Source organism: Kogia breviceps, chromosome 3 (assembly GCF_026419965.1).
Source record: "Kogia breviceps isolate mKogBre1 chromosome 3, mKogBre1 haplotype 1, whole genome shotgun sequence".
In the NCBI taxonomy this organism is placed as follows: Eukaryota; Metazoa; Chordata; class Mammalia; order Artiodactyla; family Physeteridae; genus Kogia; species Kogia breviceps.
In genome coordinates this window covers 102,825,229-102,852,905 of record NC_081312.1, presented here as the reverse complement: position 1 = coordinate 102,852,905, position 27,677 = coordinate 102,825,229, and the positions used below count along the sequence as shown (strand labels likewise).

General features: G+C 52.5%; 1 protein-coding gene and 1 long non-coding RNA gene across 5 annotated transcripts in view; one reads left to right on the top strand and one right to left on the bottom strand.

Moving 5' to 3' along the window:
- Positions 1–1,117, bottom strand: part of LINGO1 (leucine rich repeat and Ig domain containing 1) — a 200,567-nt gene extending 199,450 nt beyond the window's left edge. The window contains exon 1 of one of the 4 annotated variants that reach the window (XM_067029383.1): positions 244–1,117. The gene's annotated coding sequence lies outside the window, so the exon portion shown is untranslated. The remainder of the gene's footprint in view (positions 1–243) is intronic. The other 3 variants (XM_067029385.1, XM_067029387.1, XM_067029384.1) reach the window with 3 other exon arrangements.
- On the top strand, positions 634–26,631 carry LOC136793825 (uncharacterized). Its single transcript, XR_010839730.1, has 4 exons — positions 634–1,464; positions 2,255–2,329; positions 7,992–8,040; positions 24,061–26,631. It is a non-coding gene; the product is annotated as an uncharacterized lncRNA (long non-coding RNA).
- The last annotated feature ends 1,046 nt before the right edge of the window (positions 26,632–27,677 follow it).

Genomic DNA, 27,677 nt, shown 5'->3' with positions numbered 1-27,677 from the left:
GCAGCGGGCGAGAGCGCTGTCACGAACAGGGGTGCCGAGCGCGCCCCCCTGCAGCTCCGCGCGTGCACCCTCCCACAACGGGCGCGCACCCAACACCCCACCCCCAACCCGCGGCCTCTGAGGCTCCCGCCCAATCAGAGGCCGCGCACGCGGCGCTGCCGGCGGGCAGAGACACCCCAGCTCCCTGGCCTGCGCCCCCGCGGCCCCCGCCCCGCCGCAGTCTCCCGGCCCGGCCACACTCACCGTCCCGGGCGCGCACTTCGCGCGCAGCTCCTCTCCGGGGCCGCATTCCCCGGCTCTGTTCCCCTCCTGTTCCCGCTCCGGCTTGGGTTCCCGCTCCGCAGGGCTCGGCTCTGAGATGGTGGCCGCGGCAACGAGCGAGGCAGGGAGGGCGTGTGCGCGTGTGTGTGTGTATGTGTATGTGTGTGTGAGCGCGCTCTGTGTGTGTGCGTGTGCACAGGAGGGCCCCGCGCTCCCCTGCGCGCCCCGCTCCTGCCTCCTGCTCTCCACTCTGCGATGCCAGCAGAATCCCTAACGCGCGCTCCCACCCTCCTGGGCGCTCACACTCGCACACACACGCGCACACCCGGGCGCGCACACACACACCCCCCGCCGCCGCACACACGGCTCCGCACTCCCGACTCTCGCCCTCCTGGGGCGCTCACAAAGGCCCCTGGCCCCGACCTGCCGGAGCCCCCGGAGCGGGGCCTGAGGAGTGGCCCTGCGGAACTACCGGGCTGGCCCCGCCTTAGGTCCCCTGGTGCTCCCAGAAGGGCCCCCTCGGGCGTCCCTGCTCCTTCACCCTGCCCTGCCGGGCCGCGGCCGTGCTCTAAGCCTGATCCCCGGCCGGAGAGCCCGACTCCGGCTTCCGGCGCTCCCACCCAGAGGCGCCGGCTCCCTCCTCCTCGCCTGCCCCGCCGCCTGCAGCCGCGTGCTCTCCTGCTCCTTTCTTTCCCCCTTTTCTGTCACTGCCTATCTTTTTATCTCCTCTCCTTTCTCCCACCTGCAGCCGCCCCGATCCCCGTCCTCAGTCTCTCAGGCTGCCTCTCAATCTTGCCGACGCCCTCTCCCGCGCCTCCTCCCCACCGCCCTGCGCTGCCCTCACATTCTCCTCATTACATGGGGTGCCGCCCGCCACTCGCCGGGCCCAGGGTGCGGACGCACTGTGGGCGGCGAGGGGACCCGCCGAGCCCGGGCCCCACCGCCCCCTCAGCTCTCCGCTTGCTCCTCGCTCCTCGCTGCGGCCAGGCGGGCGGCTACGTCCCGCGCTAGCCTCGGCTGTCGCTGACAGCTCCCATCTCGCCCAGGCTTAAAGGGATAGCGCACCGGGCTCGACCTGCTCCACCCGGGGGCGCCGAGGAGGGCGGCCTCCTGCGCCGGCACAGTCCGGGGCGGTGGCGCAGCCGGGATGGTGCGGGCGGCGCCCTGTCCGCCGCGGTTGAGCCCAGCCCTCCCGGGCTGGAGGTGAGTCAAGGAGAGGGCGGTCGGGCCTGACCATGCCATCCAGGGGGCGCTCAGTGCTTGTTGGCGGCTAAGCCTAAGGGCAGGCTGGAGGTGTGAGGCAGTGCAGGCTGGGCGCCCAGCACTGCCGGGTGGGGAGAGGCAGCAGCTGTCCGGATCTGAGCACAGGGTGAGGACACCTGTCATGCTGAGAGGACAGGGCTCACAGGATGGCCTCCCGCTCTTGCTGTGTGACCTTGGGCAAATGCCTGCCTCTCTCTGGCCTCAGTTTACACTTCCTTGGAAGGCCATTGGCTTCCATCATCTCTGGGGCTCTGATTTGGTGGTAGATCCCTCCAAAAATGAGAGAGCAGGAGGTATGATGGAACTTCGGGTCGGGGGAGGGGGGATGTGGAGGGTGTCCAGGAAAGCTCCTGGAAGAATTGAAGGATGAGTAGGAGTTGACTGGGCAGAAAGGGCATCCCATGCCAAGAGAAGAAGATATACAAAGACCTGGAAGTAGGAAACAGGGAAAATGCATGTATTTGGGGGGAGGAGAAGCTGTAAGATCCTTGAATTGAGGAGTTTCAACTTTGTTCTGGGGCAGCAGTGGGGATGCCACTTAATTAATCTAGGCAGAAGCCCTCCCCATCCTTCAACCATCACAGAGGCATTGCTAAGGGCTCCCCAAATCCAGGAGCTTTTGAAAGAGGCCTCCTCTCCTCTCCTCTCCACTTCTCTCCTCTCCTCTCCTCTCCTCTCCTCTCCTCTCCTCTCCACTCCACCCAGTCCCAACTTCTCCCAATATCTCCAGGCAGGCGCAGCACAGCCTCCCCCTGCTGACCGAAGCTGGAAGTGGGAGAAGCCCAGGCCTTGCTGTAGTGGTGCTGTGAGTACCAGAAGGGTCAGACTTTAGCACCCACCAACCAAGGTGCCCTGAAAAGACTCAAGCCTTTGTTGTCAGGCCATACCCAGTGCCAATTCCAGCCTCACTGTCCTCTTCTGTACAATGGGAATAAAAATACTCAGCCACAAAGGTGGTTGGCAAAGAATTCACACACAAGAGTGACCCAGCTGGGCTTCCCTGGTGGCGCAATGGTTGAGAATCCGCCTGCCAATGCAGGGGACACGGGTTCGTGCCCCGGTCTGGGAAGATCCCACATGCCGCAGAGCGGCTAGGCCCGTGAGCCATGGCCGTTGAGCCTGCGTGTCCAGAGCCTGTGCTCCGCAACGGGAGAGACCACAACAGTGAGAGGCCCACGTACTGCAAAAAAACAAAAAACAAACAAGAGTGACCCAGCACACAGGAGGCATTCAGCAAATGTCCTTTTCCTTCTGCACACCTGGCCTTGGCTCTATGGACCATCCCAAAGGCCCTTACTCTCTCCCTTTTCCCTTCTTCCATGGCCATTTTCCTTCTGCCTTCCTACCAGACTTCCTGGAGGCCTCAAGGGAAATGAGCTTGCGGCTGTTGCCTGCTCTGGTTCAAAGCACCTCCTGAGGAGTCTTCCCAGGGCTTCCAGGTGGGCCTTAAGGAAGCCAAACAGAGACAAACAGCCTTTCCCCAGAGTCCCTGACATCCAAGCAGAGCAGCAGTCTACAACCCCATCCATTGCTCCCACTCTCCTATTCTGGGAGCCACACAGCCTTTGTGTTTGTGCTTGGGAATTTATGCTCCCAGTTTTGCTGTGCAACCTCAGATAGGCAGCACACCCTCTCTGAGCCTCAGCTTCTTCCCTAAGTATGGGGACATGCTGGTGTGCCACACAGGGGCAATGAACATAAATCTAAGTCATTTATTTTCCCTCAGCAGGCCCAGGCCGTGTCCCTCTATCCAGGAACTCTGCACAGAGGCAGGCAAATACAGAAGACTCTTTGGGACCCCCTGCCATTGTGCTAGTGACCAGGAGCTGTTACCACCTCTGCCTCCCAGCAGGCTTTACAGAGAGGCAAGGCATAAATATGAACAGACCCAGTTGGAAGAATCACTCTCCACTGCCAGAGCAGCAGAGGCCAGGGGCCAGCCCACTGTGGGCGGCTCCAGGAAGGAGCTCCTTCACGAGAAGCTAGGAACTACCTGCTTCCTGCCACAAGGGCTGAGTCAGTGCCTCTGCTGATGTCTGCTCAGGGCTCCTCTGCTGTTTTCAGCCAGGTCTGCAGGCCAGTGGGGGAGCCCTTGGAAATGTCCCAGACCCAGTCACTACGCCAGGTCCAGCCAGGGGCTAAGTGGCCCACATGGAGTCCCAGGAGGCAGTGGGCATTGCCTGCCTGCCTCCTCAGCCAATCCCTGGCTTCCTGGATCAGGCTGAAAAATAAATAGGGTCACTAAGCGTTCAGAGAAATACCCCACCCAGGCAGGCTGTCTCTGTGCTGTCTCTCATCCCATCTCCCCACCTCCAAGTCTTTTCCCACCTGTTCTACAGCCTCTTGGCTTCCACACACCCATCCACCTCTCAAGTCCTTGCATCCCTAAACAGCTTTCCTCGAGTACCCCTGCCCACTCCCATCTCCCTCCTCCTCTTTACTCTTAACCTACTATGTGTCAGGAGTTTTCATGCATCGGTTCATCTTTACACTAATCCTGGTGTTATAATTCTCATTTCAGAGAAGAGAAAACCAAAGTTTAGTGTGCAGTTCCAGGATTTGAACTGAGAGCCACTGTTCTTCATTCTTTCCATGAACATTTGTTGAGGGACTGCTCCATGCCAGCCTCTGTGCCAGGTGTGGCAAATACACATCAGAGGACTTGGAGTCTGGAGAAAGAAACAGACAGAACTCTTTACATTGCAAAGAAATTTAAAATTACAACTAGGACAAGTGCCATGAAGATCTATGAGGCTGTTAGGCTGAGGGCCAGGCTGGTCTTGGGAGTCGGGGAAGGCATCCTGCAGGATATGACATTTGACCTGGCACCAGAAGGTTGGGTAGACATTAACTTAGAGAAGTAAGGAGCTCCGGAGAGAGGGACTAGCACATGCAAAGGCCCTGTGGTGAGAGGAAGGAGAGAAAGCCCATGTGGCTAGAGCATAAGGAGAGGGAATTGGAGATGGGGCTGCATGGGGCCAGGACAACAGGCTCTGGTGGGCCCTGCAAGGAGTTGAAGGTTTAGCCTGATGGCTCTGGGCTGGCCCTGGAAGTTTGAAGCAGAGGACAGTGTCCCACTGTTCCTCCAACTGCTTCCCAGCCCACCACCCAGCACCTTTGTACCCAGGGACCACTTCTTCCCCCTTCTTCTGATGCCCCGGCCCTAGCACAAGGTGGGGCATGCTGGAGGCTCAGACTTGGCAGCTGAGCTGGCAGCATGGTGGTGGGGAGCAGGAGACCTTGGCTCAGCCTTCACTGAGACTCCAGCTGAATGACTCTGAATAGCTCCTGCCCCTCTCTGTCCCTCATTTAACTGTAAGGCAAAGATTAAGACTGATTCCCTCTGCCATCTCTGGTTGATCCTGGACTATAGCCATAACAAGGGAATGGAGAAGACACAACAGTCAAAGTGACCCCACCCGAGCCAGATTCCAGGGCCTAGAACCCCACAGTGGGGACAGGGGTGGGGGCTGCTTGGGGACTGCTACTGGCCTCGTGCCTTCCCATCCCGCCTCTTCTCCTGAGCTCACCCTCCCCAGCCCTTCCCGAATGAAGCACTCTAAGGGGCTTTCCTCCTCCCCTCCACCCCCAGCATGGCCCATGCCCTCACCCACTTCTCCCCCATCAGATGTCTGGGAGTCCCTGTTGGCCTGTAAGAGCTGAACTGGATTCTTTGGGCCTTTGGTTTTCCCATCTGTAAAAGGGTGTCATTCTTTACTCCTCCTGTCTCCCTGGGCAGGAGAGAGGATGAAGAAATGAATTCTTGGTATGACCTCCATCTACTCCATCAGGGGCACTGCTCCCTTGTCAAGCATCTTCCCGGGACCTTGAAGTCAACAGCATTGGGGGAAACAGACACACCAGCGAACCTTTTAAAACCTACTCCTGGCAGACCATAGCCAGCTGCCCCTCCTTAAGGACACCACATACCTTCCAATAGGACTGCATCACCCTCATGAGTGCCACTGGACAGAGACCGATGTGTGGGTCCCATGTATAGATGGGAAAGTGAGGCTCCAGAGACAAGAGGCTGGCCCTGGTCATTGCAACAAGCCCTCCTACCTAGCTTCATCCCAGCCACCTGGGGGGATTTCAGGGAAGGAGGACTCTGTGGGGTGCCACCTCCCCTCCCCCAGTGCTCCCTTGTGCATCCAGACAGCAGCCAGAGGGGGGCTGCTTCAGAACTTGCTCCCTTCCTGGGCAGCACTGCCCTCTGCCCTGTGGGAGGCTCTCTTCTCTGAGTTGTAATAGCTGCTTCTGAGCTGGCCTTATCTTTTTAAGGGCCCATCCGAAGGAAGCTGGGATAGCCCTGCAGGAACTGTCCCCAGGTCAGCAGGGGCCAAGCCAGGTCAATCCACAGTTCTGTCACATCAGCTTTTTCTACAATAATCACACCTACCTATAAGTGGGGAAGTACTTTGCTGTCCAGAAGACTATCCCGTGTGCCTTCTCAGCGAAGGCATGCTACAGCCTGGGGAAGTAGGAACAAGGATTATCCTTATTTTACAGATGAAGAAACTGAGGCACAGAGTTAAGGTCAGGATGGACATGGGGGACCTGCAATCCAGCACAGTCACAAGACGGGGTGTCAGGAAAGGATGGTGCCAGGGGCAGCAGGAGTGGTGGCTATTGGGGATCTGGGCAGAGAGGTGACCCTGCCTACTACTGAGAGGTGGGGTTGGAATTGCAGTTTGAGAGGCCAGTGGGGCAGGGGGCTCTTTAGGGACCTGGGAGTGTGCACAGCTCAGGGGATAAACCTCACTTCAGCTCCCACTCACAGAGGACGTGCTCTGTGCCAGGCTCTGTGGGGCCCTGTCCTCAGGGAATTCACAGGCTGTGGGCAGACAGGCACCAGGACAGCCACATCCACAGAGGAAGGCCAGGTCTGGAGTGGGCACTGTGTTGGGGTGGCTGGCAGGATCACGGAACTAAGAGTCGGAGCCCATGGGTCATGTCCCTGAGCCTCAGAGGAGAGGAGGGGCCTCCTGCACTTACCTGGGCTGGTGTCAACCGGATCTGGCTCTCCCCAAAAGACTGTGGATTGGCTGACCTTGAATGATGCATAGGAATTCACTGGGCACTGGAAGGGGTCCTGGGGAGGGGAAAGTGCAAGCAGGAGTCACCTCTGAGTCCTCAGCGCCCAGCAGTCCAGGCCTGGCTAATGCAGGGATTTAGGGAGTATGTGCTGGCCACTTGGATGGTGTTTGAATGAAAGAAGGAAGCCAGGGAAGGAGGGAGGGAGGGAAATAAGGAGGGAGGGAGGGAGGGAAATATGGAGAGAGGGAGGGAGGGAGGGAGAGAGGGAGGAAGGAAAGAAGGAAGGAAGGAAGGAAGGAAGGAAGAAGAGGGAGAGAGGGAGGGAGGACTGCATGAGAACAGACAGAAAAATAATGAAGTATCCACACTGTCGAGGGAGGGGCAGGATAGCAAGTAGGGTACACTGTGGGGAGGTAGCAGGGCAAGGGCAGGGCTAAGTCACCAAGGTCCTTGAATGCTGTGGGAGGATCATTGAACTTTGAAGGATTTTAAGGGGAGGCAGACGATCAGATCCGAATTTGTGGACACTCCCTCCGGCTCCTGTGGGGAAGATGGATGGAGGGGGGTAAAACTGGAGGTCAGAGCTGGAGAGGAGGCTATTGGGGTCCTCCAGGCAAGGAGATGGGGTGGGGTGGAGGGTAGATACTTAAGAAGTGAAGAAGCAGTACTTGGCGAGTGTCTGGGTGTGGAGGTGAGGAAAGGAGGGGCCCCCAAGGCCTTTCAACAGAGTCTACTGTGAGCTGACCCCGCCAGGCTTCATGACTTCATTCCAGGGAATCCTCACACCGACCTCCCTGGATAGCCTGCCATGTGTAGGGGGCACAGACCCCCTTCAGGCTGAAGCACTTCTCTCTGCTGCTGGGAGTGTTGAGGCTGGCTGGCCACAGATGAGCACCTGCCTCTCAGCTGAAAAGAGAGGCTCCCTCTCCAAGGCCTTGCCCCTCCATGGACAGCTGCATCCAACGACTGGTCAAGGCAGGGGATAATGGCCCAACCCTCTTGTCCCAATTCAGGACAACCCCACAAAGAGAGCTCAGGTCCAGAGATTCCCATGGCTCTGTACTGTGAATGCATCGCAGCCCAGCTTCCCCTCTGCCCCATCCTGCTTCCCTCACTCCCTCCCCACCAGGGGGATTAATCCCAATAAACCTCTTGCATGCTAATCTTCCTAAACACGCTGGTATTAACATCCCCATTTCACCCATAAGGAAATTGAGGCTCAGAGATATAAAGTGACTTGTCCATGGCTGCACAGCTGATAAGTGGCAGGTCAGGGGCTGGCTAGGGAGGGAAGAGGCCAGGGACCCTGGCTGGCTGAAGCAGGGAGATGGTGGTGGAGTCAGTCCCCAGGGAAGGCTGGTCCAGCCAGTAAGCCAGCACTAGAACCAGGAGTGACTTATTCCATCTGCCTCTTTCTCTCCATTTCACAGACAGGGGAAAAGGACATCAGAGAAGAGACAAGACACCCAAGCTCATAAGGTCAGTTAATGATGGCCCTGGGAGTATTCCCTAGGGTTCGGCCTCTCAGACCAGCGTGGGTGTTTCCTTTGGACCACACAAATGTTCTCTTCCCACCTGCCTCCCTTTCCAAGCCCAGCACTAGGTCTCAGGCTCAGAGACCTGGCTGGATTGACCCTAACTCGATTTCCCAAGGCTGGAATGAGGTGCCTGCAGTTCCCCAGGCCTGCAGAGACCTTGGCAGCAGCCTTGAGCTGCCCAGCCCTAGCGTGAAGTTGGGAAGTACTGGGCTGGGCAAGCTGGATCCGACTGGCACGGCAGAGCAAAGAGACGAAACAGACGGGAAGGAAATCAATTTGAGTGTTTGATTAATTTTCATTTTTAATTTGCACAGAGAGTAACGCAATCCATTTGACACTGCATACTCTCTGTGAGCTGCTAGCATTCGCCATTGCTGCCACCGCCGCAGCTTGGGGTGCCCAGCGGCTCCCTGCCCTTCTGTCAGGCGAGCCAGTCCCTCTCATGGCAGAAGGGCCTTCGGCAAAGCAGGAAGGAAGGGTTTCCTCCGGGACCTCTGCCCCTTTTGCCCGGGAGAAAAGTGTCTGGTTGGTAAGTCCCTTCTGGACAAGGTGGGAGGGGCCGAAGATGTGCTCCCTCCTGGGAGGAGACCCGTAGGCAACTGTCTGTTCCAAAGTCAGGGTTGGCAAATGAACTCTCGGGAGTGGTGACTGACCAGTTTGGGGGGAAAGGGAGATTCTGGGTGCACATCAGTTCACAAATGCTAAGTAATTGCCCGGGCCACCTATATACAAGGGCAACCCTGTACCTAGAGTCAAATCTGTCTTAAAACTAGGACAGTCTCAGCTCTTGTGTTCTGAGACTTTACCGGTCAAAGCCCTGCTATCTCTTTGTTGATTTGGAATTTAATCACATGCAGGTGGGGAAAGTTGGTCTGAATTGAAGAGACTAATTCCACACACCCTCTTCCTGGCCCTTCCTTCTTCCCCCACCGGGCCTCATGCCCTGAGAGCATCATCCAATGGGACTGAGAACAGAGACTGTAATGAGGCAGACCTGGTTGCAATCCTGCTCTGCCAATTATTAGCTGTGTGACCTTGGGAAAGTCACATAATCTTTCTGAGCATGGCCTTCAAGGACCCCTTCAGACCTCATCCTCTCTCGGTATCTACAGAGCACAACATTCCATGGCCTCCTCCAAGAAGCCCTCTCTGATTAAGGCTTCTATTTTCCTCACCGCTACTATTCCTGGGTGCTGGCCCTGCCCCTGAGTATGAGCCCTTTCCAACCCCTCCTTGACCCTCAGTAGCTCAACTGTGTGCACTGCACACTCTGCATGGGGTGATGTGCTAGAAAGAACGTGACCTTTGATATAGACATCCCTGGTTCAAATCCAAGTTCACCTCCATGCTGGCTGCTTAGGCCCATCTCTTGAGCACCTCAGACTCAATGGATCCAAACTGAACTCCTCAACCCTCCTCAAAGTCACCCTTGCCTCTTTTTCTTCCCTATCTCATTAAACAATACCCCTGTCAACTCAAGCCAGTGAGCTAGGAACCACTGAGACTCCTCCATCTGCTTCATTCCCAGCATCCTATCTGCCCCAGGTCCTCTGTGCCCACCCTCCACTACCTACCCTCTGATGGGGCAGGCAAAGGGGAGGAGAGGGATGCTCCGTGGTACTTACTCCGCTGCATGACAGGGCTAGGAGAGCCTTCAGGGAACAGTCAGTCCTCCCCTCTCATTTTACAGATGAGGACACTGAAACCCAAAAAGGGGCAAAGACCTGCCCTGGGCCAGACAGTGAGTTGCCCACAGCAGAGCCACTCTGAGAAGTCAGATCTCCTCTGCAGCCCAGGTGTAAATCTCAGGGAGGTCATGGTCAAGGCCAGGCCCTGTAACAGTGACAGAAGGGAACATGAAGCCCCTGAGGTCTCGGCCCACTTCCCCTTGCACCCCAAACCCAAAGAGGCTGCAGGGGAGGCCTGGGGGGCTGGGGCTATGTTCAAGTTCCCAGGCAGAATAAATAATCAACTACTGAGAAGCTCATGAAAACCAGACATCCCTCCCTGGCGACTCCGCAGCCTGGACCCTGGAGTCCTGCTTGGAAGTGGCCATGGCAGCAAGCAAGAAGGGGCCTTAGACATGACCGGAACCAGTGGCCATTCTCTGTGTCCCCCTCCCCACACACCCAACTCTCACACTGCCTGAAATTCTACCACTGTGCCAGGCTCAAATGCAGATTAATGTGGTCTGGCCATTAGAAGAGCTGGTACAAAGGTGGGAGAGAGGGCCTGAAGAGAAGTCATCCAGTTAGAGGTCCCTGAGAGGGAACCCAGGGTGGACAAGGCTTTCCCCTTTTACTGAGCACCTTCTGCATACAGGGCACCATGCTGAGTGCTTCACAAGCTTCCTCCCTGCTGCTCCAAGGCCCCCTGCCCATGACCCAAGCATCACTCAACCCCTCCCAACCTGTTTCCTCTCCTATAAAATAAAATTAGTAATAATAGCTACCTCCAGAGGCTACTGGATGATTAAATAAGAAAAGGCGTGTAAAGTGCTTCCTACATTGCTGGACATAAAGTAGATGCTAATTAAATGCTAATTATAAATGAGATAACTCCGGTGATAAGGCCGAGAATGGGCCCAGTTCATGCTGGTCAAATCTGAGCTGCTAATAAGATAAATGTTTTACCACTTGCCTCTGGAGTGGGGCAGAGCTAGGGGTGGAGAGGGGAGTCTGTCCACGGCTATGGGACAAAGGAGTTGTCTAGAAACCCAGAGCATTAATGCTAAGACAAAGCATAGAGAAGGGGTAAGGCCACAGGAAATGGACCACCAGAGGCCAGAATCCACTCTTATCTTTTTAAAACCTCTCTCTCTGAGGTTTGGGCCTGGATGGGCTGACTCCAAAGGTTCCCAAGCCTTTTGGCTTGGACCAAGTGAGGCAGTCAAGGAGAAGGGATGAGAACTTCATCCACTGGGAGGGAGAGGGGAGTGGAAGAGACCCAAAATGAGACAGAGACATTATGAAGACAGTCCTGTGACAGCTACCAACACACAGCCCTTAGAGCACGTGTGCTTGGCCTTTGCCTACATTTTCTCAATTCATTCTCCAAACAACCATGTCAAGGGTATTGTTATGTCCATACAGAGTTGAAGCTCCAAGAGGCTAATATAATGACTTGCCCAAGGTCATTGCCTACAAGCCTTGGGGTCAAGATTTGAGCCTAGATCTTCCTGGTTTCTCAAGACCATGCTTAGAACCATGTGAAGAAGGATCAGGGAGGGAGCTGGTGCCAGCCTCTCCTCTGGGTTCCAGAGCCCCTGGCCCAGGGCAGTGGGGCCTCCCAGTTTCCAAACCAATGCTTCCTCAGATACTCCAACAGTTTACAAGCCCAGGAAATGTCTGCCTCTTCCCAATCTGACCCTGGAAGCAAGACTGGGAAGAACCCGGCCATGCACCAGAGCTGGGGCAGACATGCTTGAGGTTAAAAAATAATAATAACATTTTGCTGCAATAACTACATGCCAAGCACCGCTTTAAGTGCTTTATATATGATGTTTCATTCTATAGCACCCTTTGAAGTAGGTGCTTTATCATCCCCATTTCACAGATGAGGAAACTGAAGCATAGAGAAGTTAAGTAATGCCCCCAAAGTTCACACAGCCTGGGAGAGACAGAGCTGAGATTCAATTTCAGGCAGTGACGTTGCAGAGGCTGTAACTATAACCATCTACCATGCTGCCTATCAAAAGGGCCAAGTACTGCCCCCAAGCCCACGGCAACCAGGATAGTGTTGGGTGTAGGATTCGACTTACAGCTCTCTTATTTGCACACATTTTTTAGAGTGAAGAAAGTGAGACACCTGTGTCTTTGCAGACTCAGCATAGAGAAGCTAGCTGGGCTGTCCCTGCTTTTGCCTCTGTTCCAGAAGACACAGCCACAGGCAGTCAGGCTGCGGGGAAACCTGAGGCCACTGACCCACTGAATGACTTAGGCAAGTCATGTTCCCAGGGCTCTAGTCCCCAGGTCCCACCCATATGATGATTTCCCAGGATGACCCAGTTCTGAAAAGCCCAACTCCGCATTCCACGCACCTCCCGGGAGTTTGGGGCACTCTCCAGGGTCCTGAAATATCTCCCCTGCCTGTAAGCAGGGAGTCTGGAGACCCCAAAGCAGCTGCCTTGGTTCTCTGAACACGTTCTTAAAAACCAGGAAGGTACATCAACATTTTGGACATGGACTATTACCCTAAGCACATGTGGGGAGCTATTTCTTAGATTCATCACCACCGCCACCAAGGGCAATCCTTTTGTGAAGTCAATGAATTGATGCACCTCTCCCTCCTCCCTGTGGGTGGCTCCATTTCCACTTGAATTTTCATGTAAAGGATGTGCCTCAATGAGGTAGGCTGGTCCGTAGCCCTGGAATTGAGGCGAGTGCAGCACGAAGTGTTTAGCCCAGGTTCTCGTAAATGTCATCGGCTGCCATCATCACCACCATAATCCTCATGTTCCCTGTGTAGACCCCTCTTCTGGGATAGCAGCCACACCCAGATGTGTACCTCCAGCTTGTGGCTCCAGAAAGCACACCTGGGGAGAAAGCAGTGGTCTCCATTGCTCCGTGCAAAAGATGGCCAGATGGCGACCTTTAGGGGACGGAGGAGGAAGGCCTTCCTTTCAGAGGCTGCTCAGATCCTCTCTGTCCAAAGTTCCCCCTTGGGGGACCTGGAATATCCTTGTCCCACCTGTGCTTTCAAGTTAAGATTGGGTAAGGATCTGAGAGTGTCTCCCTCAGTCCCCCACCCACCATTCACAAGTCCTGATGGCGAAACCCCATGAAGTGACTCCAGGACCGGTTGATTATAAAGCCATCTTCTCCCTCCATACCTGCTGCTTCGGGACCCAAGACTCCCCATCTCAGTGGAAAATCAGGCAGCCAGATTCTAGTAATTCTTCTTCTGCCTGAAGAAGGCAGGGGCCCTCTCCATTTAAGGAAGGGGCCCAGATGCTGGGGAAAGAGCCGTGTCCCCACCACAAGGGTGGGGAGTGAGGAAAGAGAAGGACTTACTACCCTTTGCTCACCCGGCACACCTTCTCCCAGTTACCCCAGCTTGGAAGGTGCAAGATCTCAAGGCAGAGGCCCCTTACTCTTGTCATCACTTTCAGCCCCAGCCATCCAGTACCCTGTTACTCAGTCTCCATTACAGAGCAACTCTGCAGGCTCCACTGCTGGGCCTGAGAACCCTCAAGTCCTCCTTTCAGCAGACACTTATTAAATACCTACTGTGTGCCTGACCTGTGCCAGGCAGTTCTCTTAAACTTGATCCCTTTTGATCCTATGACAACACATGCAAGTAGGTATTTTACAGGTGAGAAAACTGAGGCTTAGAGATGTTATTTTCCCAAGGTCACACAGCTAGGCAGGGGTGAATCAGGAACACCAGATTGCCCGTTTTCCAGTCTGATGAGAGTGGCTCTCCTAGCCCTGCCCCAAATGTTTGATCCCACAGAGCTGACTACAGCACAAACTTTTGCCTTAGAACAGGTGAGCTTCACTGAGGAATCAGGGGGGAAAGGAATGTCTAGCCTCCTTTACACCTGCTCTGGGAGAACCTGCCCAGCTGGCTCCCTGGGTCTTAGAAGGATACCCCATATGGGCAATGGTCAAGATGATGAAGGAGGAAAAGTAGTCACTTCCAAGGCTTGACCCCTTCCTTGCTCCCCACCTGACAGGCCATTAGGCACTGCTGAGACTGAGGGGTGGGGAACAGAGGGGGTTGTGTACCGTGAGATCCAGGAGGCAGACGTGCCCTCCTCCCCCACCAGAATACAGGCCCCTCATTTCTCAGGGCCACTGGAGAAGACCTCTTCTGAAATGCCAACATTTTCTGAAAGGGTCAGGGGTCACTACCCCCAGGGTCATGCAGGTAACCAGAAACGGACCTGCTGAGGAAGGGCCAGGGAAATGCAGGCTCTGCCTAAAAACCCCAACTACCCTATGTGGGCCTGCTGATTTTTCAAGAGAAGCCAAAAGCCAGACTTCCCTCGGAAACTTCCCATTTTTTAAATATTAGCCACTGATTCAATTTTTTAAAGTACCCTAAGGGCCAAACATTTGCCATCTCTGGCTCATGCCCTTCGATGCTCCCACTGACCGAGGCTTCAGTGGAGACCAGCACAGTGTGGCCCAGCAGTTCACAGAGCCCCTGCCCAGCCCCCCTCATCTGAGCCTTGGGGATCATGGTCCCCTTTTTACAGCTGTAGAAACTGAGGCTCAGAGGGAAGACTCCTTGGTGAGGCTGGGCCCTGACCCCAGCCGAGGCCTCCTCCTGCTCCCCAGGTCGGTGAGCTGACCCCTCATGGTAGCCTAGGGAGCCCAGGCAGGCTCTTCTATGGGAGGACAACAAGGCTCCACCCAGCTGGAACTGCCCTGAGCACAGATGAGGACACCAGGCTGCTCTGAGGAGCAAGGCTCAGGAGCCTGGGGCAAAGGAGGCACAGATTTTATTCACCCCACCATCCTCAGTGGGCCCTTTTGATTGAGTTGCAGGAGCAGGGCCCCAGGGCCCAGAAGAGGTAAAACTGGTGGCAAGAGGGCTGCCAGCAGCCCTGTTATTGGGAAAGAATGATGGATTGGATTGGATTTTCTCCATTTGGAGGTGATGTTGGCTCCACTGTCCACTAGTCTCATCAGTATTTTTCATCGAGAAGTTGCTACATTGGATGAGGTGGGGACTGAATGGGGACAAGGTTCAGGGGCCTGGGCCCCCAGGGAGCTAGAAGCCAGGCTTCTGATGGGGAGACCACGGGGGTGTGAGAAAATCCACAAGTCCAAGACAAGGAGGCACCAATGTCCTTTCTCGGCTTTTTACACACATGCACACGTGTGCCCAAGACTTTTGCATGGAAACACCAGCACATGCACACATATGTGTATATGGGCAGGTGTACGTGCAAACGTTCTCCCACATGCCTCCAAAGCCCTTGCTTAAACTGTGCTCCCCGCCTAGGTTACCCTCCCCTTCTCTCTGAATCCTCCTTTATCATTTCTTGGGCCGCCTCCATGCCTAGTCTCTGGAGCCAGAGAGGCGTGTCTGGATCATGACTCAGGCCTGGGGGTAATGGACCCTGGGTGTATGTCTGAGAGAAAGGGAAAGGGTCCTAGGGCAGAGTAGAGCTCAGGGACCAGGACAGTGCCAGTGCTGGCAGCGGGGCAGGGAGGTGTCCCAACACTGCCAGAATGGGAATGCTGAGGCTGCTGTCAGGGGACTGAGAAGGACCCGCTGTTCACAGAAAAGGGCACCAAAGCTGGGCCTGAAAAAATCTTCCTTCGGCACCCAGCGGGAAGTCCTGCAGGATTACCCCAGGCCGGGTGCTCTCTCCTTTTTCCTCTGAGCTCCGACAGCCCTGATGGTGGGCTGAACCCACTGGACACTGTGCTCAAGAAATCTTAACTCCATCTTCCCAGAGCACCCAACCTCCTGGACCAGCTCCAGATCCAGGACTGTACTTTTAAAACCCAAGCCCTTTGGTGGTGGGGAGGTAGCCTTCAGCACCTAGCAACAGAGAAACCCGGCTGAGTGTGATTGGTCAGTTCCAGCTTACGGGAGGGAAAGTGTGAGCTGATTGGTTGGCGATGCTTATAAAAAGGAGACACCAGCGACCATGAAGGAGTAAGTCCATGCAAAAGACCTGGTAGGGCTTGGCTGTCCTCCCGAGAGAGCCAGAGAGCCGGCCGGAAGGAAGAAGGAGGACAGTCTGCAGCTCAGAATTCCCCCTCCCACCCAAGCAGGCCATAGAGGAGCACTCCCATTGGAGGTAAGTGTCCAGTTTCAGATCCCAACCTTGGTGTTCCAGGAAGATAGGCCCAATTCTCAGTCTGCTCATGGAGACTGGCAATAAAGCAAAAGTTTCTGGCACTCAGAGGGTTAAACCTGAATTAACTAGAACAAACCTAAAAGCATTCCCCAGAGGGTCACAATACCTATGTCCCCAGGCAAATTCCTGGAAGGTAGGCCAAGAGCTTCCAAGCTGGAGAGGCTTTGGGGATGAAGTAGCCCAGTTCCCATTACACAGGTGAGGAAACTGAGGCCCAGAGGAAGCAGTAGGGGGTAAGGGGAGGATTTGTCCTTGGTCACACAGGTACTTAGAAGCGGAGCTGGGACTGAGACCCGGGTCTGCTGACTCCTGGTCTGTCCAGCCATCTTCCATCTGGCCCACACAAGCCTGTAGGTCCTTCACAGGGCCCAGCTATTGTGTACCTCCATGCTTTTGCATATGTCCCTGGAATGCCTTTCCCTCCATCTCTACCAGGCAAACCCCTACCCATCCTTCAGTTTTCAACTCAGGGATCACCTTGTCTAGGAAGCCTTCTCAGATGCTCCCTCTGTCCATCCTTGTGCTCCCATGGCTTCCTTTGTGCTGCCTGTCATAGCTCTGGTCACAGTGGACTCCTACGGTCTGTTTACATGTTTGTCCCCTGACAAGGCTGTAGCCCCTCAAAGGTAGGGTCAATCTGCTCCATCCTCATGTCTCCACCAACCAGGCAGGGCCCAGGGTGCAGCTGGAAGTTGAGAATTAAAAGTCTTTTCGACAGAGGAATGAAAGACTTTGATGTTTTAATTTCAGTTTGCCTCCAACATGATTCCCATTTTCCATGTGCCCAGCCCTGTGCTTGAGAGGAGAGAAGGGGAGGACAGAGGGCCAAGTCCTGCCCTCCAGAGCTCCCAGACTGGAGCTATAGAAGAAGATGTGTTAAGGCAGGGGTTCAGGCATGGTGTGCTCAGGGTTATTACTTAGAGGCCTGGGTGCCAGTAGAGGGGGTAGCGTTAGACAGGGCTAGGACCCTGTCTGCCCTCGCCTGGGTACCCATGCAACAGGTAGATCCAGGGAGAAGGCTGTCCCCTTCCTCAGGTCTTCCTAGTAGTTGTAGAGCTGTGAGACTGCTACCCCGAAGAGCTCTCAGGCCTCAACTGCACACCTCCAGGGGGCATTATTCATGTTGTTTTCCACTAATGGCACCCCCTGGAGCCCAACTCCATAGCCTATAATGTGAATGGCACCCCCTGGAGCTGGGTAATGTGGTGGCTCTGGGCTCTCAGGGCAGGCAAGCTGATGGTGGACCCCAGAGGGACTATTTAGTCTCACCTTCGCAGTATCCCTAGTGGTGGTCATGGATGGGGGCTGACTAAAGACTGCCAGCTCAGATGCCCCTGTACAAGAGAGTCTGGACACTATCAGCCCGGAGCCTCTCTTCCCAGCCCCTGCTCCCAGCCTCCCCGCTCAGCAGTCATTGACCAGCTAGCTGGACAGGCCCGTGGATGACATGTCTGCAGCATGTCATCCATGGCAGCCCGGCAGTTGAAAAGCACAAGATGCCCATTTACTGCAGGGCAGTATTTACATTTTCCAAAACCAGGCAAAGAGGTGGGTAATGTAACAATATTGGGGGCATAAGGGCTGTTCCATACAACAGTGACACCATTAGAGGAGTACCCTCTGTGTGCCAGACACCATGTAGCGTCTCTGATTCTCACAAAAATCTTGGGAAAAAAGTATAATTACAGTAGAACCACTTCGCATATGAGGAAACTGAGGCTCAAAGAGGCTCAGGGGCTTGCCAGGCCACACTGTGTCATGGCAGACCTGAATTGAAGGGTGCCTTGCCTGATACCAGGGCTTTCCACCTGCCCCCTAGTAGCCCAGCCCCCAGTAACCTCCTGTCCTCCAGGGCTATAAAGGCAGCAGGAACTTATGTCTGAAGTAGCTTTGGCCAGTCCAGTGTGATGAGAGGTCTGCGCTATAAGGGTCCCCTCCCCAAGGCCGTGGGCTATCCTTTCCTGTAGCAGGTAAGAGATGTCTTTGTGCTGCATGCAAATGTGGCTGCATATGCATGTGACTCTATGTACCTGTGCTACATGGAACAGTCTATGTGCTCTGGTCCCAAACAAGCTGGCCTCAAATCTCACTCATTCACACAGTAGCCTGGACCCTGGCGAGTCATGTCCCAGCTCTGCCACTTACCATCTGTGTGACCTTAGTGGGCTACTTAACTTCTCTGTGCCTCTGAGTCTTCATCTGTACAATGGGGATAATGATAGCACCCTCCTCAGAGGTATATGAGTTTAATGCATGGTAGGTGCCATATGGGTGCTGGCTAGTATATTTTATCAGCAAAGGCTTACTGAGCACCTACTATGTGCCTGGGAGTCTGATAGGTGCTAGGACCGCATACTTATCCAAACAGGCACAATTCCCACCCTCAAGGGGATCTAGCAAGGTTCCTCAAGGCTGTCTCCTTCCACAAAGATGCACTTGCAGATGGGACAGGTAATGATTGAGACAGAAGATGGGAGAGTGGCATCAGGGACCCTGCTCTCTCTGGTTTTCCTCCTGCCCTCTGGCTGCACCTTCTCCAGCTGCCCTTAGGCTCCCCGTCCTCCACCAGCCCCAGCTGTTGGGGGCTCCCAGGGCTCTGTGCTTTACCTCTTCTCTCCCCACTGCCCACCCTCGCCAGCCCACCCACCCTCTCCCATCTCCACAGCCATGGCACCCACATCTCTTTAACCTGGCACACCCAGCTGCCTGCTCCACACCTCCACCTGGGGGTCCACCATGTCCAGATAACAAATCACCCTCCTCCCCCACCAGGTCTACCCTCTTTCTGGGTGCCCATCTTAGAACCTAGCCCTCCCAGCTACCCAGTCACCCAAACCCCTTGTCATCTCACTCTCCACATCACCCCCTCATTCAACCACTAAATCCCATCGACTCTACCTCCTAAATCACCATGAATCCATCCATTTCTCTCCAGCCCCACCAGACTCCACCTGCCCCAGTAATAGGTGCTGTTGGTGCCTCACCCAGATCCCTTTCACCAGTGCATTTGCCCCCCAGCTGCTGTGAGTGCTGGCTGTTAACAGCTCACAGCTGCCCTTCTCTGGAGCATTGCCCTCCACCAAGGAAGGCAGACCTTATCAGGAAATGCTTGAAGGTTTACAACCCACAGCCAATGGCTGACAGATCCAGGAACAAAAGCCCACTCCCCAGCCCCCTCGCCTCCTGACAAGTCTGACACTATTCAAGCTCCAGGGTTCCCCTGGGATCAGGCTGAGACCAGACTTCAGCTGACCCCCCTCATGCTTGCCTAGCTTCCTCCCCATCCTATCTCACTCTCTTGTGGGCATCACTTCAAAGAACTCATTTAATAAACCTCTAGACTCAGATCTCCTTCTCCTACTCTGCTTCTCAGGAACCCAATCTAAGAGATCATCTCCTTGCTGGGCTAGTCAGAGTGACATATCCCAGCCTCTAGGGGGAAACTTGAAGGACAGGTGGGGGCCAGGCTGGGGTAGGGGACTGTCGGGTCCTGGGAAGGGAAAGAAAATGAGGCCTGATCCTCCCCACCCATTCTGTATAGGCTGGCCCGAAAGAGCAGCTAGTACCCACCTGGCCTCCCAGACACTGTGATTAAGTTTTGTGCCAGAAGGAGAATGGGGAACTAGTGCTTTCCCTCCTCCCTTTTTCTTTTTACTTCTCTTTTGCTTTTTTTCAAAGGCTGAGCCCAAGTTAATCAGATAAATTCTTCGCCAGTTGCACCAACAATTTTTCTAAGGTTCAGTCTCCCCAGAGCGAATCATAATTACTCCAGACTGAGACATTAAAGCCAAGGGGAAAGAAGAGGGGGAGAAAAAAATGTTTTTAATTAAAAAATTAATTTTTCCAACAGACCCACTGATGGCTACCCGGCTGTGGTGCTTCACTACCCCGGAGACAATCCCCCTCCATCTGTCTTTTCCTCATTAAATCTCGAGGAGGGGGGTGGGCCTGGAGAGAGCAGCCCCTCCCTGAACAGAGCTTTCTCACCCTCCAGCTGAAGCATCCAACTCTCTGCCCTCCTGTAAAGTAAGTGGTTGGATTGCAGGAGTCTAGGTGGGAACAGCAGACCCAGAGTGCAGGCTTTGGAGTCAGACAGACATGGGTCCCTAATCAGTCCCTTAGGACATATGCAACCTGGAAGAGCTCCCCAGCACCTCCCTACTCAAGTGAGGTCCTCCGACCCGCAGCATCCACATCACCTGTTAGAAACCAGAATCTAGCACCCCTCCCCAGATCACCTGAATCCAAATCTGTGTTTTAATAAGATCCCTGGTGATTCACGTGCAGACTACATTTTATGAAGCACTGCCAGGACTTCCCTGGTGGCACAGTGGTTAAGCATCCGCATGCCAATGCAGGGGACACGGGTTCCCTGGTCCAGGAAGATCCCACATGCTGCAGAGAAACTAAGCCTGTGTGCCACAACTACTGAGCCTGTGCTCTAGAGCCCGCAAACCACAACTGCTGAGCCTGCCCGCCACAACTACTGAAGCCCGTGCGCCTAGAGCAGTGCTCCGCAACAAGAGAAGCCACCGCACTGAGAAGCCCGCACACCACAACGAAGAGTAGCTCCCGCTCGCCACAACTAGAGAAAGTCTTCGCGCAGTGAAGAAGACCCAACCCAGCCAAAAAATAAATTAAAAAAAAAAAAAAGAAGAAGCACTGCCGAGTGGCTCTAAGCCTCAGTCATTTCCTCTAGAAAATGGGAAGAATAAGGACCTCTGCCTTACAGCTTAGTTTGCAAGGATTATGAAGATGTAGAAGAAAACAGTTTGGCAAACCATAAAGAAGGAACCTCAAAAAACACTCACTACTTATTACCCTGAGCCACTTTGTTGTTTGCTGTCAAACCTCCTCACATCTGGTAGCATTTCAGGAACTTGATTTGGTGAGCCAGAGGCCTTCCTGTTCACTCAGGCACTTTGTTCCCTATATCTGGGGCCCAACCAGGAATCTCTTAAAGGAACTAAAGAGTTTGTAATCAGGGAACTCTCGACCAGAGGAAATAAAGTCACTCACTGTCAGAAGCATTATCTGGGTGCCTCCCCTGCTCACAGCAAGCTAGGAGCTGCTGGGAGGGGGTAGGCTGGGGTGAGGGCAGCTCAAATCCCAATGTCATAGGGATGCAGGTATCCACTCTAGACAGATAGCAATAGCCAGGGCCTCTGATTTTTACTTTGTCATTCCCTTCTGGGGTCTTTCCTGAAGACATAATCTCAAGTGTGGACAAAGTTTTATGCTATCAGATTACCTCTAATTAAGAGTAAATGGGGGGGGGGGGGCTTCCCTGGTGGCGCAGTGGTTGAGAGTCCGCCTGCCGATGCAGGAGACACAGGTTCGTGCCCCGGTCCGGGAAGATCCCACATGCCGTGGAGCAACTAAGCCCGAAAAAAAGAACATGGTACATCTTTCCATCTGTTGGTATCATCCTTAATTTCTTTCATCAGTGTCTTATAGTTTTCTGTGTACAGGCCTTTTGTCTCCCTAGGTAGGTTTATTCCTAGGTATTTTATTCTTTTTGTTGCAATGGTAAATGGGAGTGTTTCCTTAATTTCTCTTTCAGATTTTTCATCATTAGGGTATAGGAATGCAAGAGATTCCTGTGCATTAATTTTGGATCCTGCAACTTTACCAAATTCATTGATTAGCTCTGGTAGTTTTCTGGTGGCATCTTTAGGATTCTCTATGTATAGTATCATGTCACCTGCAAACGGTGACAGTTTTACTTCTTCTCTTCCAATTTGTATTCCTTTTATTTCTTTTTCTTCTCGGATTGCCGTGGCTAGGACTTCCAAAACTATGTTGAATAATAGTGATGAGAGTGAACATCCTTGTCTTATTTCTGATCTTAGAGGAAATGCTTTCAGTTTTTTACCATTGAGAATGATGTTTGCTGTGGGTTTGTCATATATGGCCTTTATTATGTTGAGGTAGGTTCCCCCTATGCCCACTTTCTGGAGAGTTTTTATCATAAATGGGTGTTGAATTTTGTCAAAAGCTTTTTCTGCATTTATTGATATGATCATATGGTTTTTATTCTTCAGTTTGTTAATATGGTGTATCACATTGCTTGATTTGCATGTATTGAAGAATCCTTGCATTCCCTGGGGTAAATCCCACTTGATCTTGGTGTATGATCCTTTTAATGTGTTGTTGGATTCTGTTTGCTAGTATTTTGTTGAGGATTTTTGCATCTATATTCATCAGTGATATTGGTCTGTTGTTTTCTTTTTTTGTAGTGTTTTTGTCTGGTTTTGGTATCAGGGTGATGGTGGCCTCATAGAATGAGTTTGGGAGTGTTCCTTCCTCTGCAATTTTTTGGAAGAGTTTGGGAAGGATAGCTGTTAGCTCTTCTCTAAATGTTTGATAGAATTCACCTGTAAAGCCATCTGGTCCTGGACTTTTGTTTGTTGGAAGATTTTTAATCACAGTTTCAATTTCATTACTTGTGATTGGTCTGTTCATATTTTCTATTTCTTCCTGATTCAGTCTTGGAAGTTTATACCTTTCTAAGACTTTGTCCATTTCTTTCAGGTTGTCCATTTTATTGGCATAGAGTTGCTTGTAGTATTCTCTTAGGATGCTTTGTATTTCTGCGGTGTCTGTTGTCACTTCTCCTTTTTCATTTCTAATTTTATTGATTTGAGTCCTCCCCCTCTTTTTCTTGATGAGTCTGGCTAATAGTTTATCAATTTTGTTTATCTTCTCAAAGAACCAGCTTTTAGTTTTATTGATCTTTGCTATTGTTTTCTTTGTTTATTTCAGTATGGAAGGGTAACAAAGGGGTTATTTCTCCCCTTTGCAGGGCAGAAATAGAGACACAGATGTAGAGAACAAACGTATGGACACCAAGGGGGGGAAAGGGGCGGGCGTGGTGCTAGTGTGATGAATTGGGAGATTGGGATTGACATATATACACTAATATGTATAAAATACATAACTAATAAGAACCTGCTGTATAAAAAATAAAATAAAATTCAAAAAAAATTAAAAAGTAACTGAAAATAACACTGAAATACTGAGTAAATGATAGTAAGGACCTTTGAAATATTAAACTATTAATGACAAGAAGAAATGTTTATAATGTAATGTAGGATACAGAACAGCTATAAACTTATACCTATGTTTAAAAAAATTGTAAACATAAGTTTGTGTGTGTGCAAGTGTGTGTGTCTGGGCTTCTGGCCAGAGAATGCTGTAGTCCTGGTTTCCAGGGTCTCTATAAGCCCAGGTCCCCATAGCCAGGGCATCCTGTAAGCAAGGCCCAGCCCTGGGAGAAGAGGGCTGAGGGAGGAAGAGAAAATAACAGAGGAGAAGTATCAGGGCCACAGCAGATAGAGCCAGAGTTCAGGGCTTATCTCCAGAACCCACAGAGAACTGCAGAGACCAACAGAAGGAAAACAGAGAATGAGGCAGGCACAGACCACATTGCAGGGGTGTGAGGGGAAGGCTGAGGCCCCAAGATGGAGCTCACTCTAAGCCATGGGATGCAAGGCAGAGCAGCTCCCAGTATACTCCAGGCGTGGCTCCTGGAGCTGGGGCCAAAGCTTCAGCATCAAGCCTTACAGTTACGTTAGCCCAGAACAGGCAGAAACTGACACCTTGTCACAATATCCAGAGGTCTTTGGCACTGACAGTGTTTAGGGGGAAAGATGCTGGGGTTATATAGTAATGTTGAAGTCTATCCAATAGCTAAAGCGAGTGGAGCTTCAGTCAAGATGCTTCTCTAAATTTGTACTCTGTGGGCCTACCACTAACTCCCTCTACTTTTCTGCAAAACTGTAACAGTGACAGAGAAAACTTAAAAAGAAAAAATAATAAATAAGGCATAACCTAGGAAGGCCAGAGGAAGATGACCCAGTAAAGCCACATTCTGGCTCTGGGACTGGATTTGCAATACCTACAAAATCACCAAGGGATAAGAGCCTTAAGCAGGGTATAAAAGGAGGGTAAAACCAAAATTTTAGACAATAATAAAGAAAAAAAATACGACCTGGTTTTGCACTTGGGATTTCAGGGGATTAAGGGAGCAACTGCAAAACCAACAGTTGTTAGGGACAAAAAGGCAGAGAAAAACTTTGTTTTGAAAGTTATCACTTGTTTGGGTAACCCCATTATATCTGATGTTTTTCTTTTCAGGAGGTTTGATGATGGACTTTAAATACAGGCCTGAATGTTTTGACCAGGGAGTGGGGGTAGAAATCTTTGCCAAATACTTTTAGGCTTCCTACCTCATCCCCATCCCCTCAACACCCAGTGAAGTGGAAGGAGGAGCTATCCTGACGGCCAGAGAGGCAGAGACTGTGGACAATGGTTAGTGGCACAGCCAGAAACAGAATCCATGTCCCACCCCCCCACACAACCCCAGTTTCTCCCGTGTCTCCCCAGGCCACCTCCTAGTTGCAAGGGCTTGTGAAGTCTCCTTGAAGTCTCCTTCCTGGGGCTGATTCAAACCAACCTCATGCATATGACCTCATTCAAGATGCCAGAGGTGAGAAAACGCCAATGCCCTTGAGGGACACTGCCAAGCAGTCCAGGCTCCCCTCACTCTCACTTGGGGAGTACGACAGATCTTAGACCAGGAGAGCTCTGCACTGGAGCGCAGTCTCCAGCACCTGGTGTTTGAGGCTCACCTTTGCAGGCAGACAGCAGGGAGGGGCTGCCCTATAAGATCAAAGACAGCGTTTTCCAGATGGACAGAAGAAAAAGCTCTTGTGAAGAAAATCATCGTTCTTTGGGTCTGCTTAAGATGATGCCCAACCGTTCTTTAGTTAATCTCTCCACCTACTTAGGAAGAAAGGTAAATCATTGACAGCTTCTCACTAGAATGACTTGGCCCAATATTGTGGTTATAAAACCTTAGGCTGGTAAATTCCCTCATCTGTGAAATGTCCTTCCCCAGAGAGCTACTGGAGCACGGCAGACATCCAGCGATCTGAGAGTGGGCACAATTAGATCCAGCCTGAGATGGGCCAGAGAGGCCTGCACTGCCACCCGTCTCCCTGCATGGTCTGCTCCATGTTTATTGAGTCAAGATGGCATCTGGTCCCCCCACAAGCTCTGACCTAATGGGTTGGACTCTAAGACAACCTTAAGGAGAATCACCAACCACTGGCCTGGGGGCTAGTAACATGTTTCCCTGGAGGAGGAAGAAGGATGCCCTCATCGCCTGGCGTTCCTGTCGAGTGAAGGGAAGACAGAATCAGCTTGCCCACCCAATTCCTTCACACTGTCATGATCTTGGAAGAAAACACTCTGCAATTTGCTTTGAAATCTTAAAAAAAAAAAAACTAAGTCACAGAGTAGTCAAGGTTGAAAGGAACCTCAGAGAACAACTGGTCCAACCCCGTGACTGTTCTGAGAAGGAAACTAAGGCCCAAGGTCACACAAGGAGGATGAGGTGGACCTGAGTCCGCAGCCCCTAGGGTTGGCCTACACTGCCTACAGCTCACATCCCCTAGACCCAAGCTGCAATGGGGACTGAATCTCAGCTGCCCAGAGGGGAAGTCTAAGGAGCAGGAGAAAGAGGAAAAGAATGGGGAGGACAAAATACAGCGTGGCAGGAAGCAGTGTGAATTTGCTCAGCCCAGTTGGACTTGATCAATCGTAAGCGGGGAGCAGGAACAGGAGCCGGAGCCGCTGCTGGAACCACAGGTCCCCGGAGTCCCATCACTCAGTGATATGGTGATAAAGTGGCCAGGGCTGGAAAAATGCTATGAGATTCCAGAGAGCTCAGTCTCATCCTGCTGGATTATAACCCTGTTATTGACACCCCTGAGGCTTGTTCTGTCTCCTTCGGCCCCAGGAGGGGATGCAGCCTGACCCAAGCCCAGGGCTGGGAGAGAGGGGAGGTAGGTGGTGGGAGAAACTGACTCCCCAGGGCCGCACCTGCCACCAATGTCCCTTCTCCCTGAACCCCAAGTCCTGTGTCTACTGAGGCCTCAGCCATTCACTGGCTGTGCCATGAGGGACAGAGGAAGGAAAAACTGGGGTCAGGCTTGAGGGTCCTGGAATGCTGGGAGCACAGTCCTCACCTGCCAAAAGGTTAGCAGATAGCAGAGTGTGCGGTTCCGCTGTTGATACTCAGAAAAGGCCATTGGGGTTTCAGAGGGGAAGACAAGCTTCCGGAGGGAGGTGCAGCTACACCGGGCTGGAAGGGTCATAATTCTATTCCGGAACCATTGCCACAGGCTCCTGCAGACCATCCTCCTCCTCCCCTCCTCCCACACATGGATCAGAGAGCATCCTAAACAGCAGGTGCCCGCTGTCATTCTACCTGGAGCTCTCCCCAACATGCCAACACTTCCAGGAGAAAGTCAAAATCCCATCATGTAACAATAATATTCAGCCCTAAACAGAAATGAAATTCTGATACATGCTACAACATGGGTGAAACTTGGAATCATTATGCCCAGTGAAATAAGCCAGACACCAAAGGACAAATATTGTATGATTCCACTTATAGGCTGTACCTAGAATAGGCAAATTAGTAGAGACAAAGTAGAATGGTGGCCGTCAGGGGCTGGAGGCAGAGGAGGTGGGAGGGGAATTATTGCTTAATGGGTACAGAGTTTCTGTTTGGGAAAATGAAAAAGGTCTTGAAATGGATAGTGGTAATGGTTGCACTACATTGTGAATGTACTTAATGCCAATGACTTGTACACTTAAAAATGGTTACAGTGGTAAATAAACTTCATGTTATATATATTTTACTACCATTTTTTCAAAATCCTTACCCTTGAAACTAATGTTGTATGTCAATTATATCTCAATTTTTAAAAAATCCATCACATGCTGCCATGCGAGGCACCTGCCACCTCTCCCTAATTTCAAGAGGGCATGGGACTTCCCTGGTGGCACAGTAGTTAAGAGTCCACCTGCCAATGCAGGGGACACAGGTTTAAGCCCTGGTCTGGGAAGATCCCACATGCCACAGAGCAAATAAGCCCGTTTGCCACAACTACTGAGTCTGTGCCCTAGAGCCGGTGAGCCACAACTACTGAAGCCCACGCGCCTAGAGCCCGTGCTCCGCAACAAGAGAGGCCACCGCAATGAGAAGCCGCACACCGCAACAAAGAGTAACCCCTGCTCGCCGCAACTAGAGAAAGCCCGCGCGCAGCAACAAAGACCCAACGCAGCCAAAAATAAAATATAATAAAATAAAAAAAAATTAAAAGAGAGCATGTGCCTAGAATGATGGGAGAACCAGAAGTCTTGCTGAGCACAGGTAAAGTCACCACAGGCACGTAGTTCATCCCCTGAATGACCCTCTGCCCTAGCCTCTGCAAACTGATGCCGCCTCCTGTCAGCACCATGTCCTGTCCTGTCTCCGTGACTTTGCACATGCTGTTCCTTGGCCTAGAGCTCCAGCTCCCCCTTCACTTCCTGGCTAATGCCAGCTGGTTCTTCAGGACTCTACGGATGTGCCACCTCTCTGTGAATTCTCCCCCACCATGCTCACTACACAAGCAGAGATAGAGCCACCCTCCTCTGGGCATCCACATCTCCTTGGATGCCTGCATCAAGGAACCTGTGCTGACACGTGCTGAATTTGTGGACACATAAGATGATACCACCCTCTTGAAGTGAGGCTGCACAAGACAGCCCAAGACATCAGAGAGAAGACTCCTGTTTCACTTGCTGTAGGTATTCTTAATTAAAGCAACAACAATAAGCCACATCACTGATCAGAGGTAGAATCTGGGTTACTTCCTCTGCACTTTCAATTTGAATGTAAGCCATGGCTCAAAAGCAGT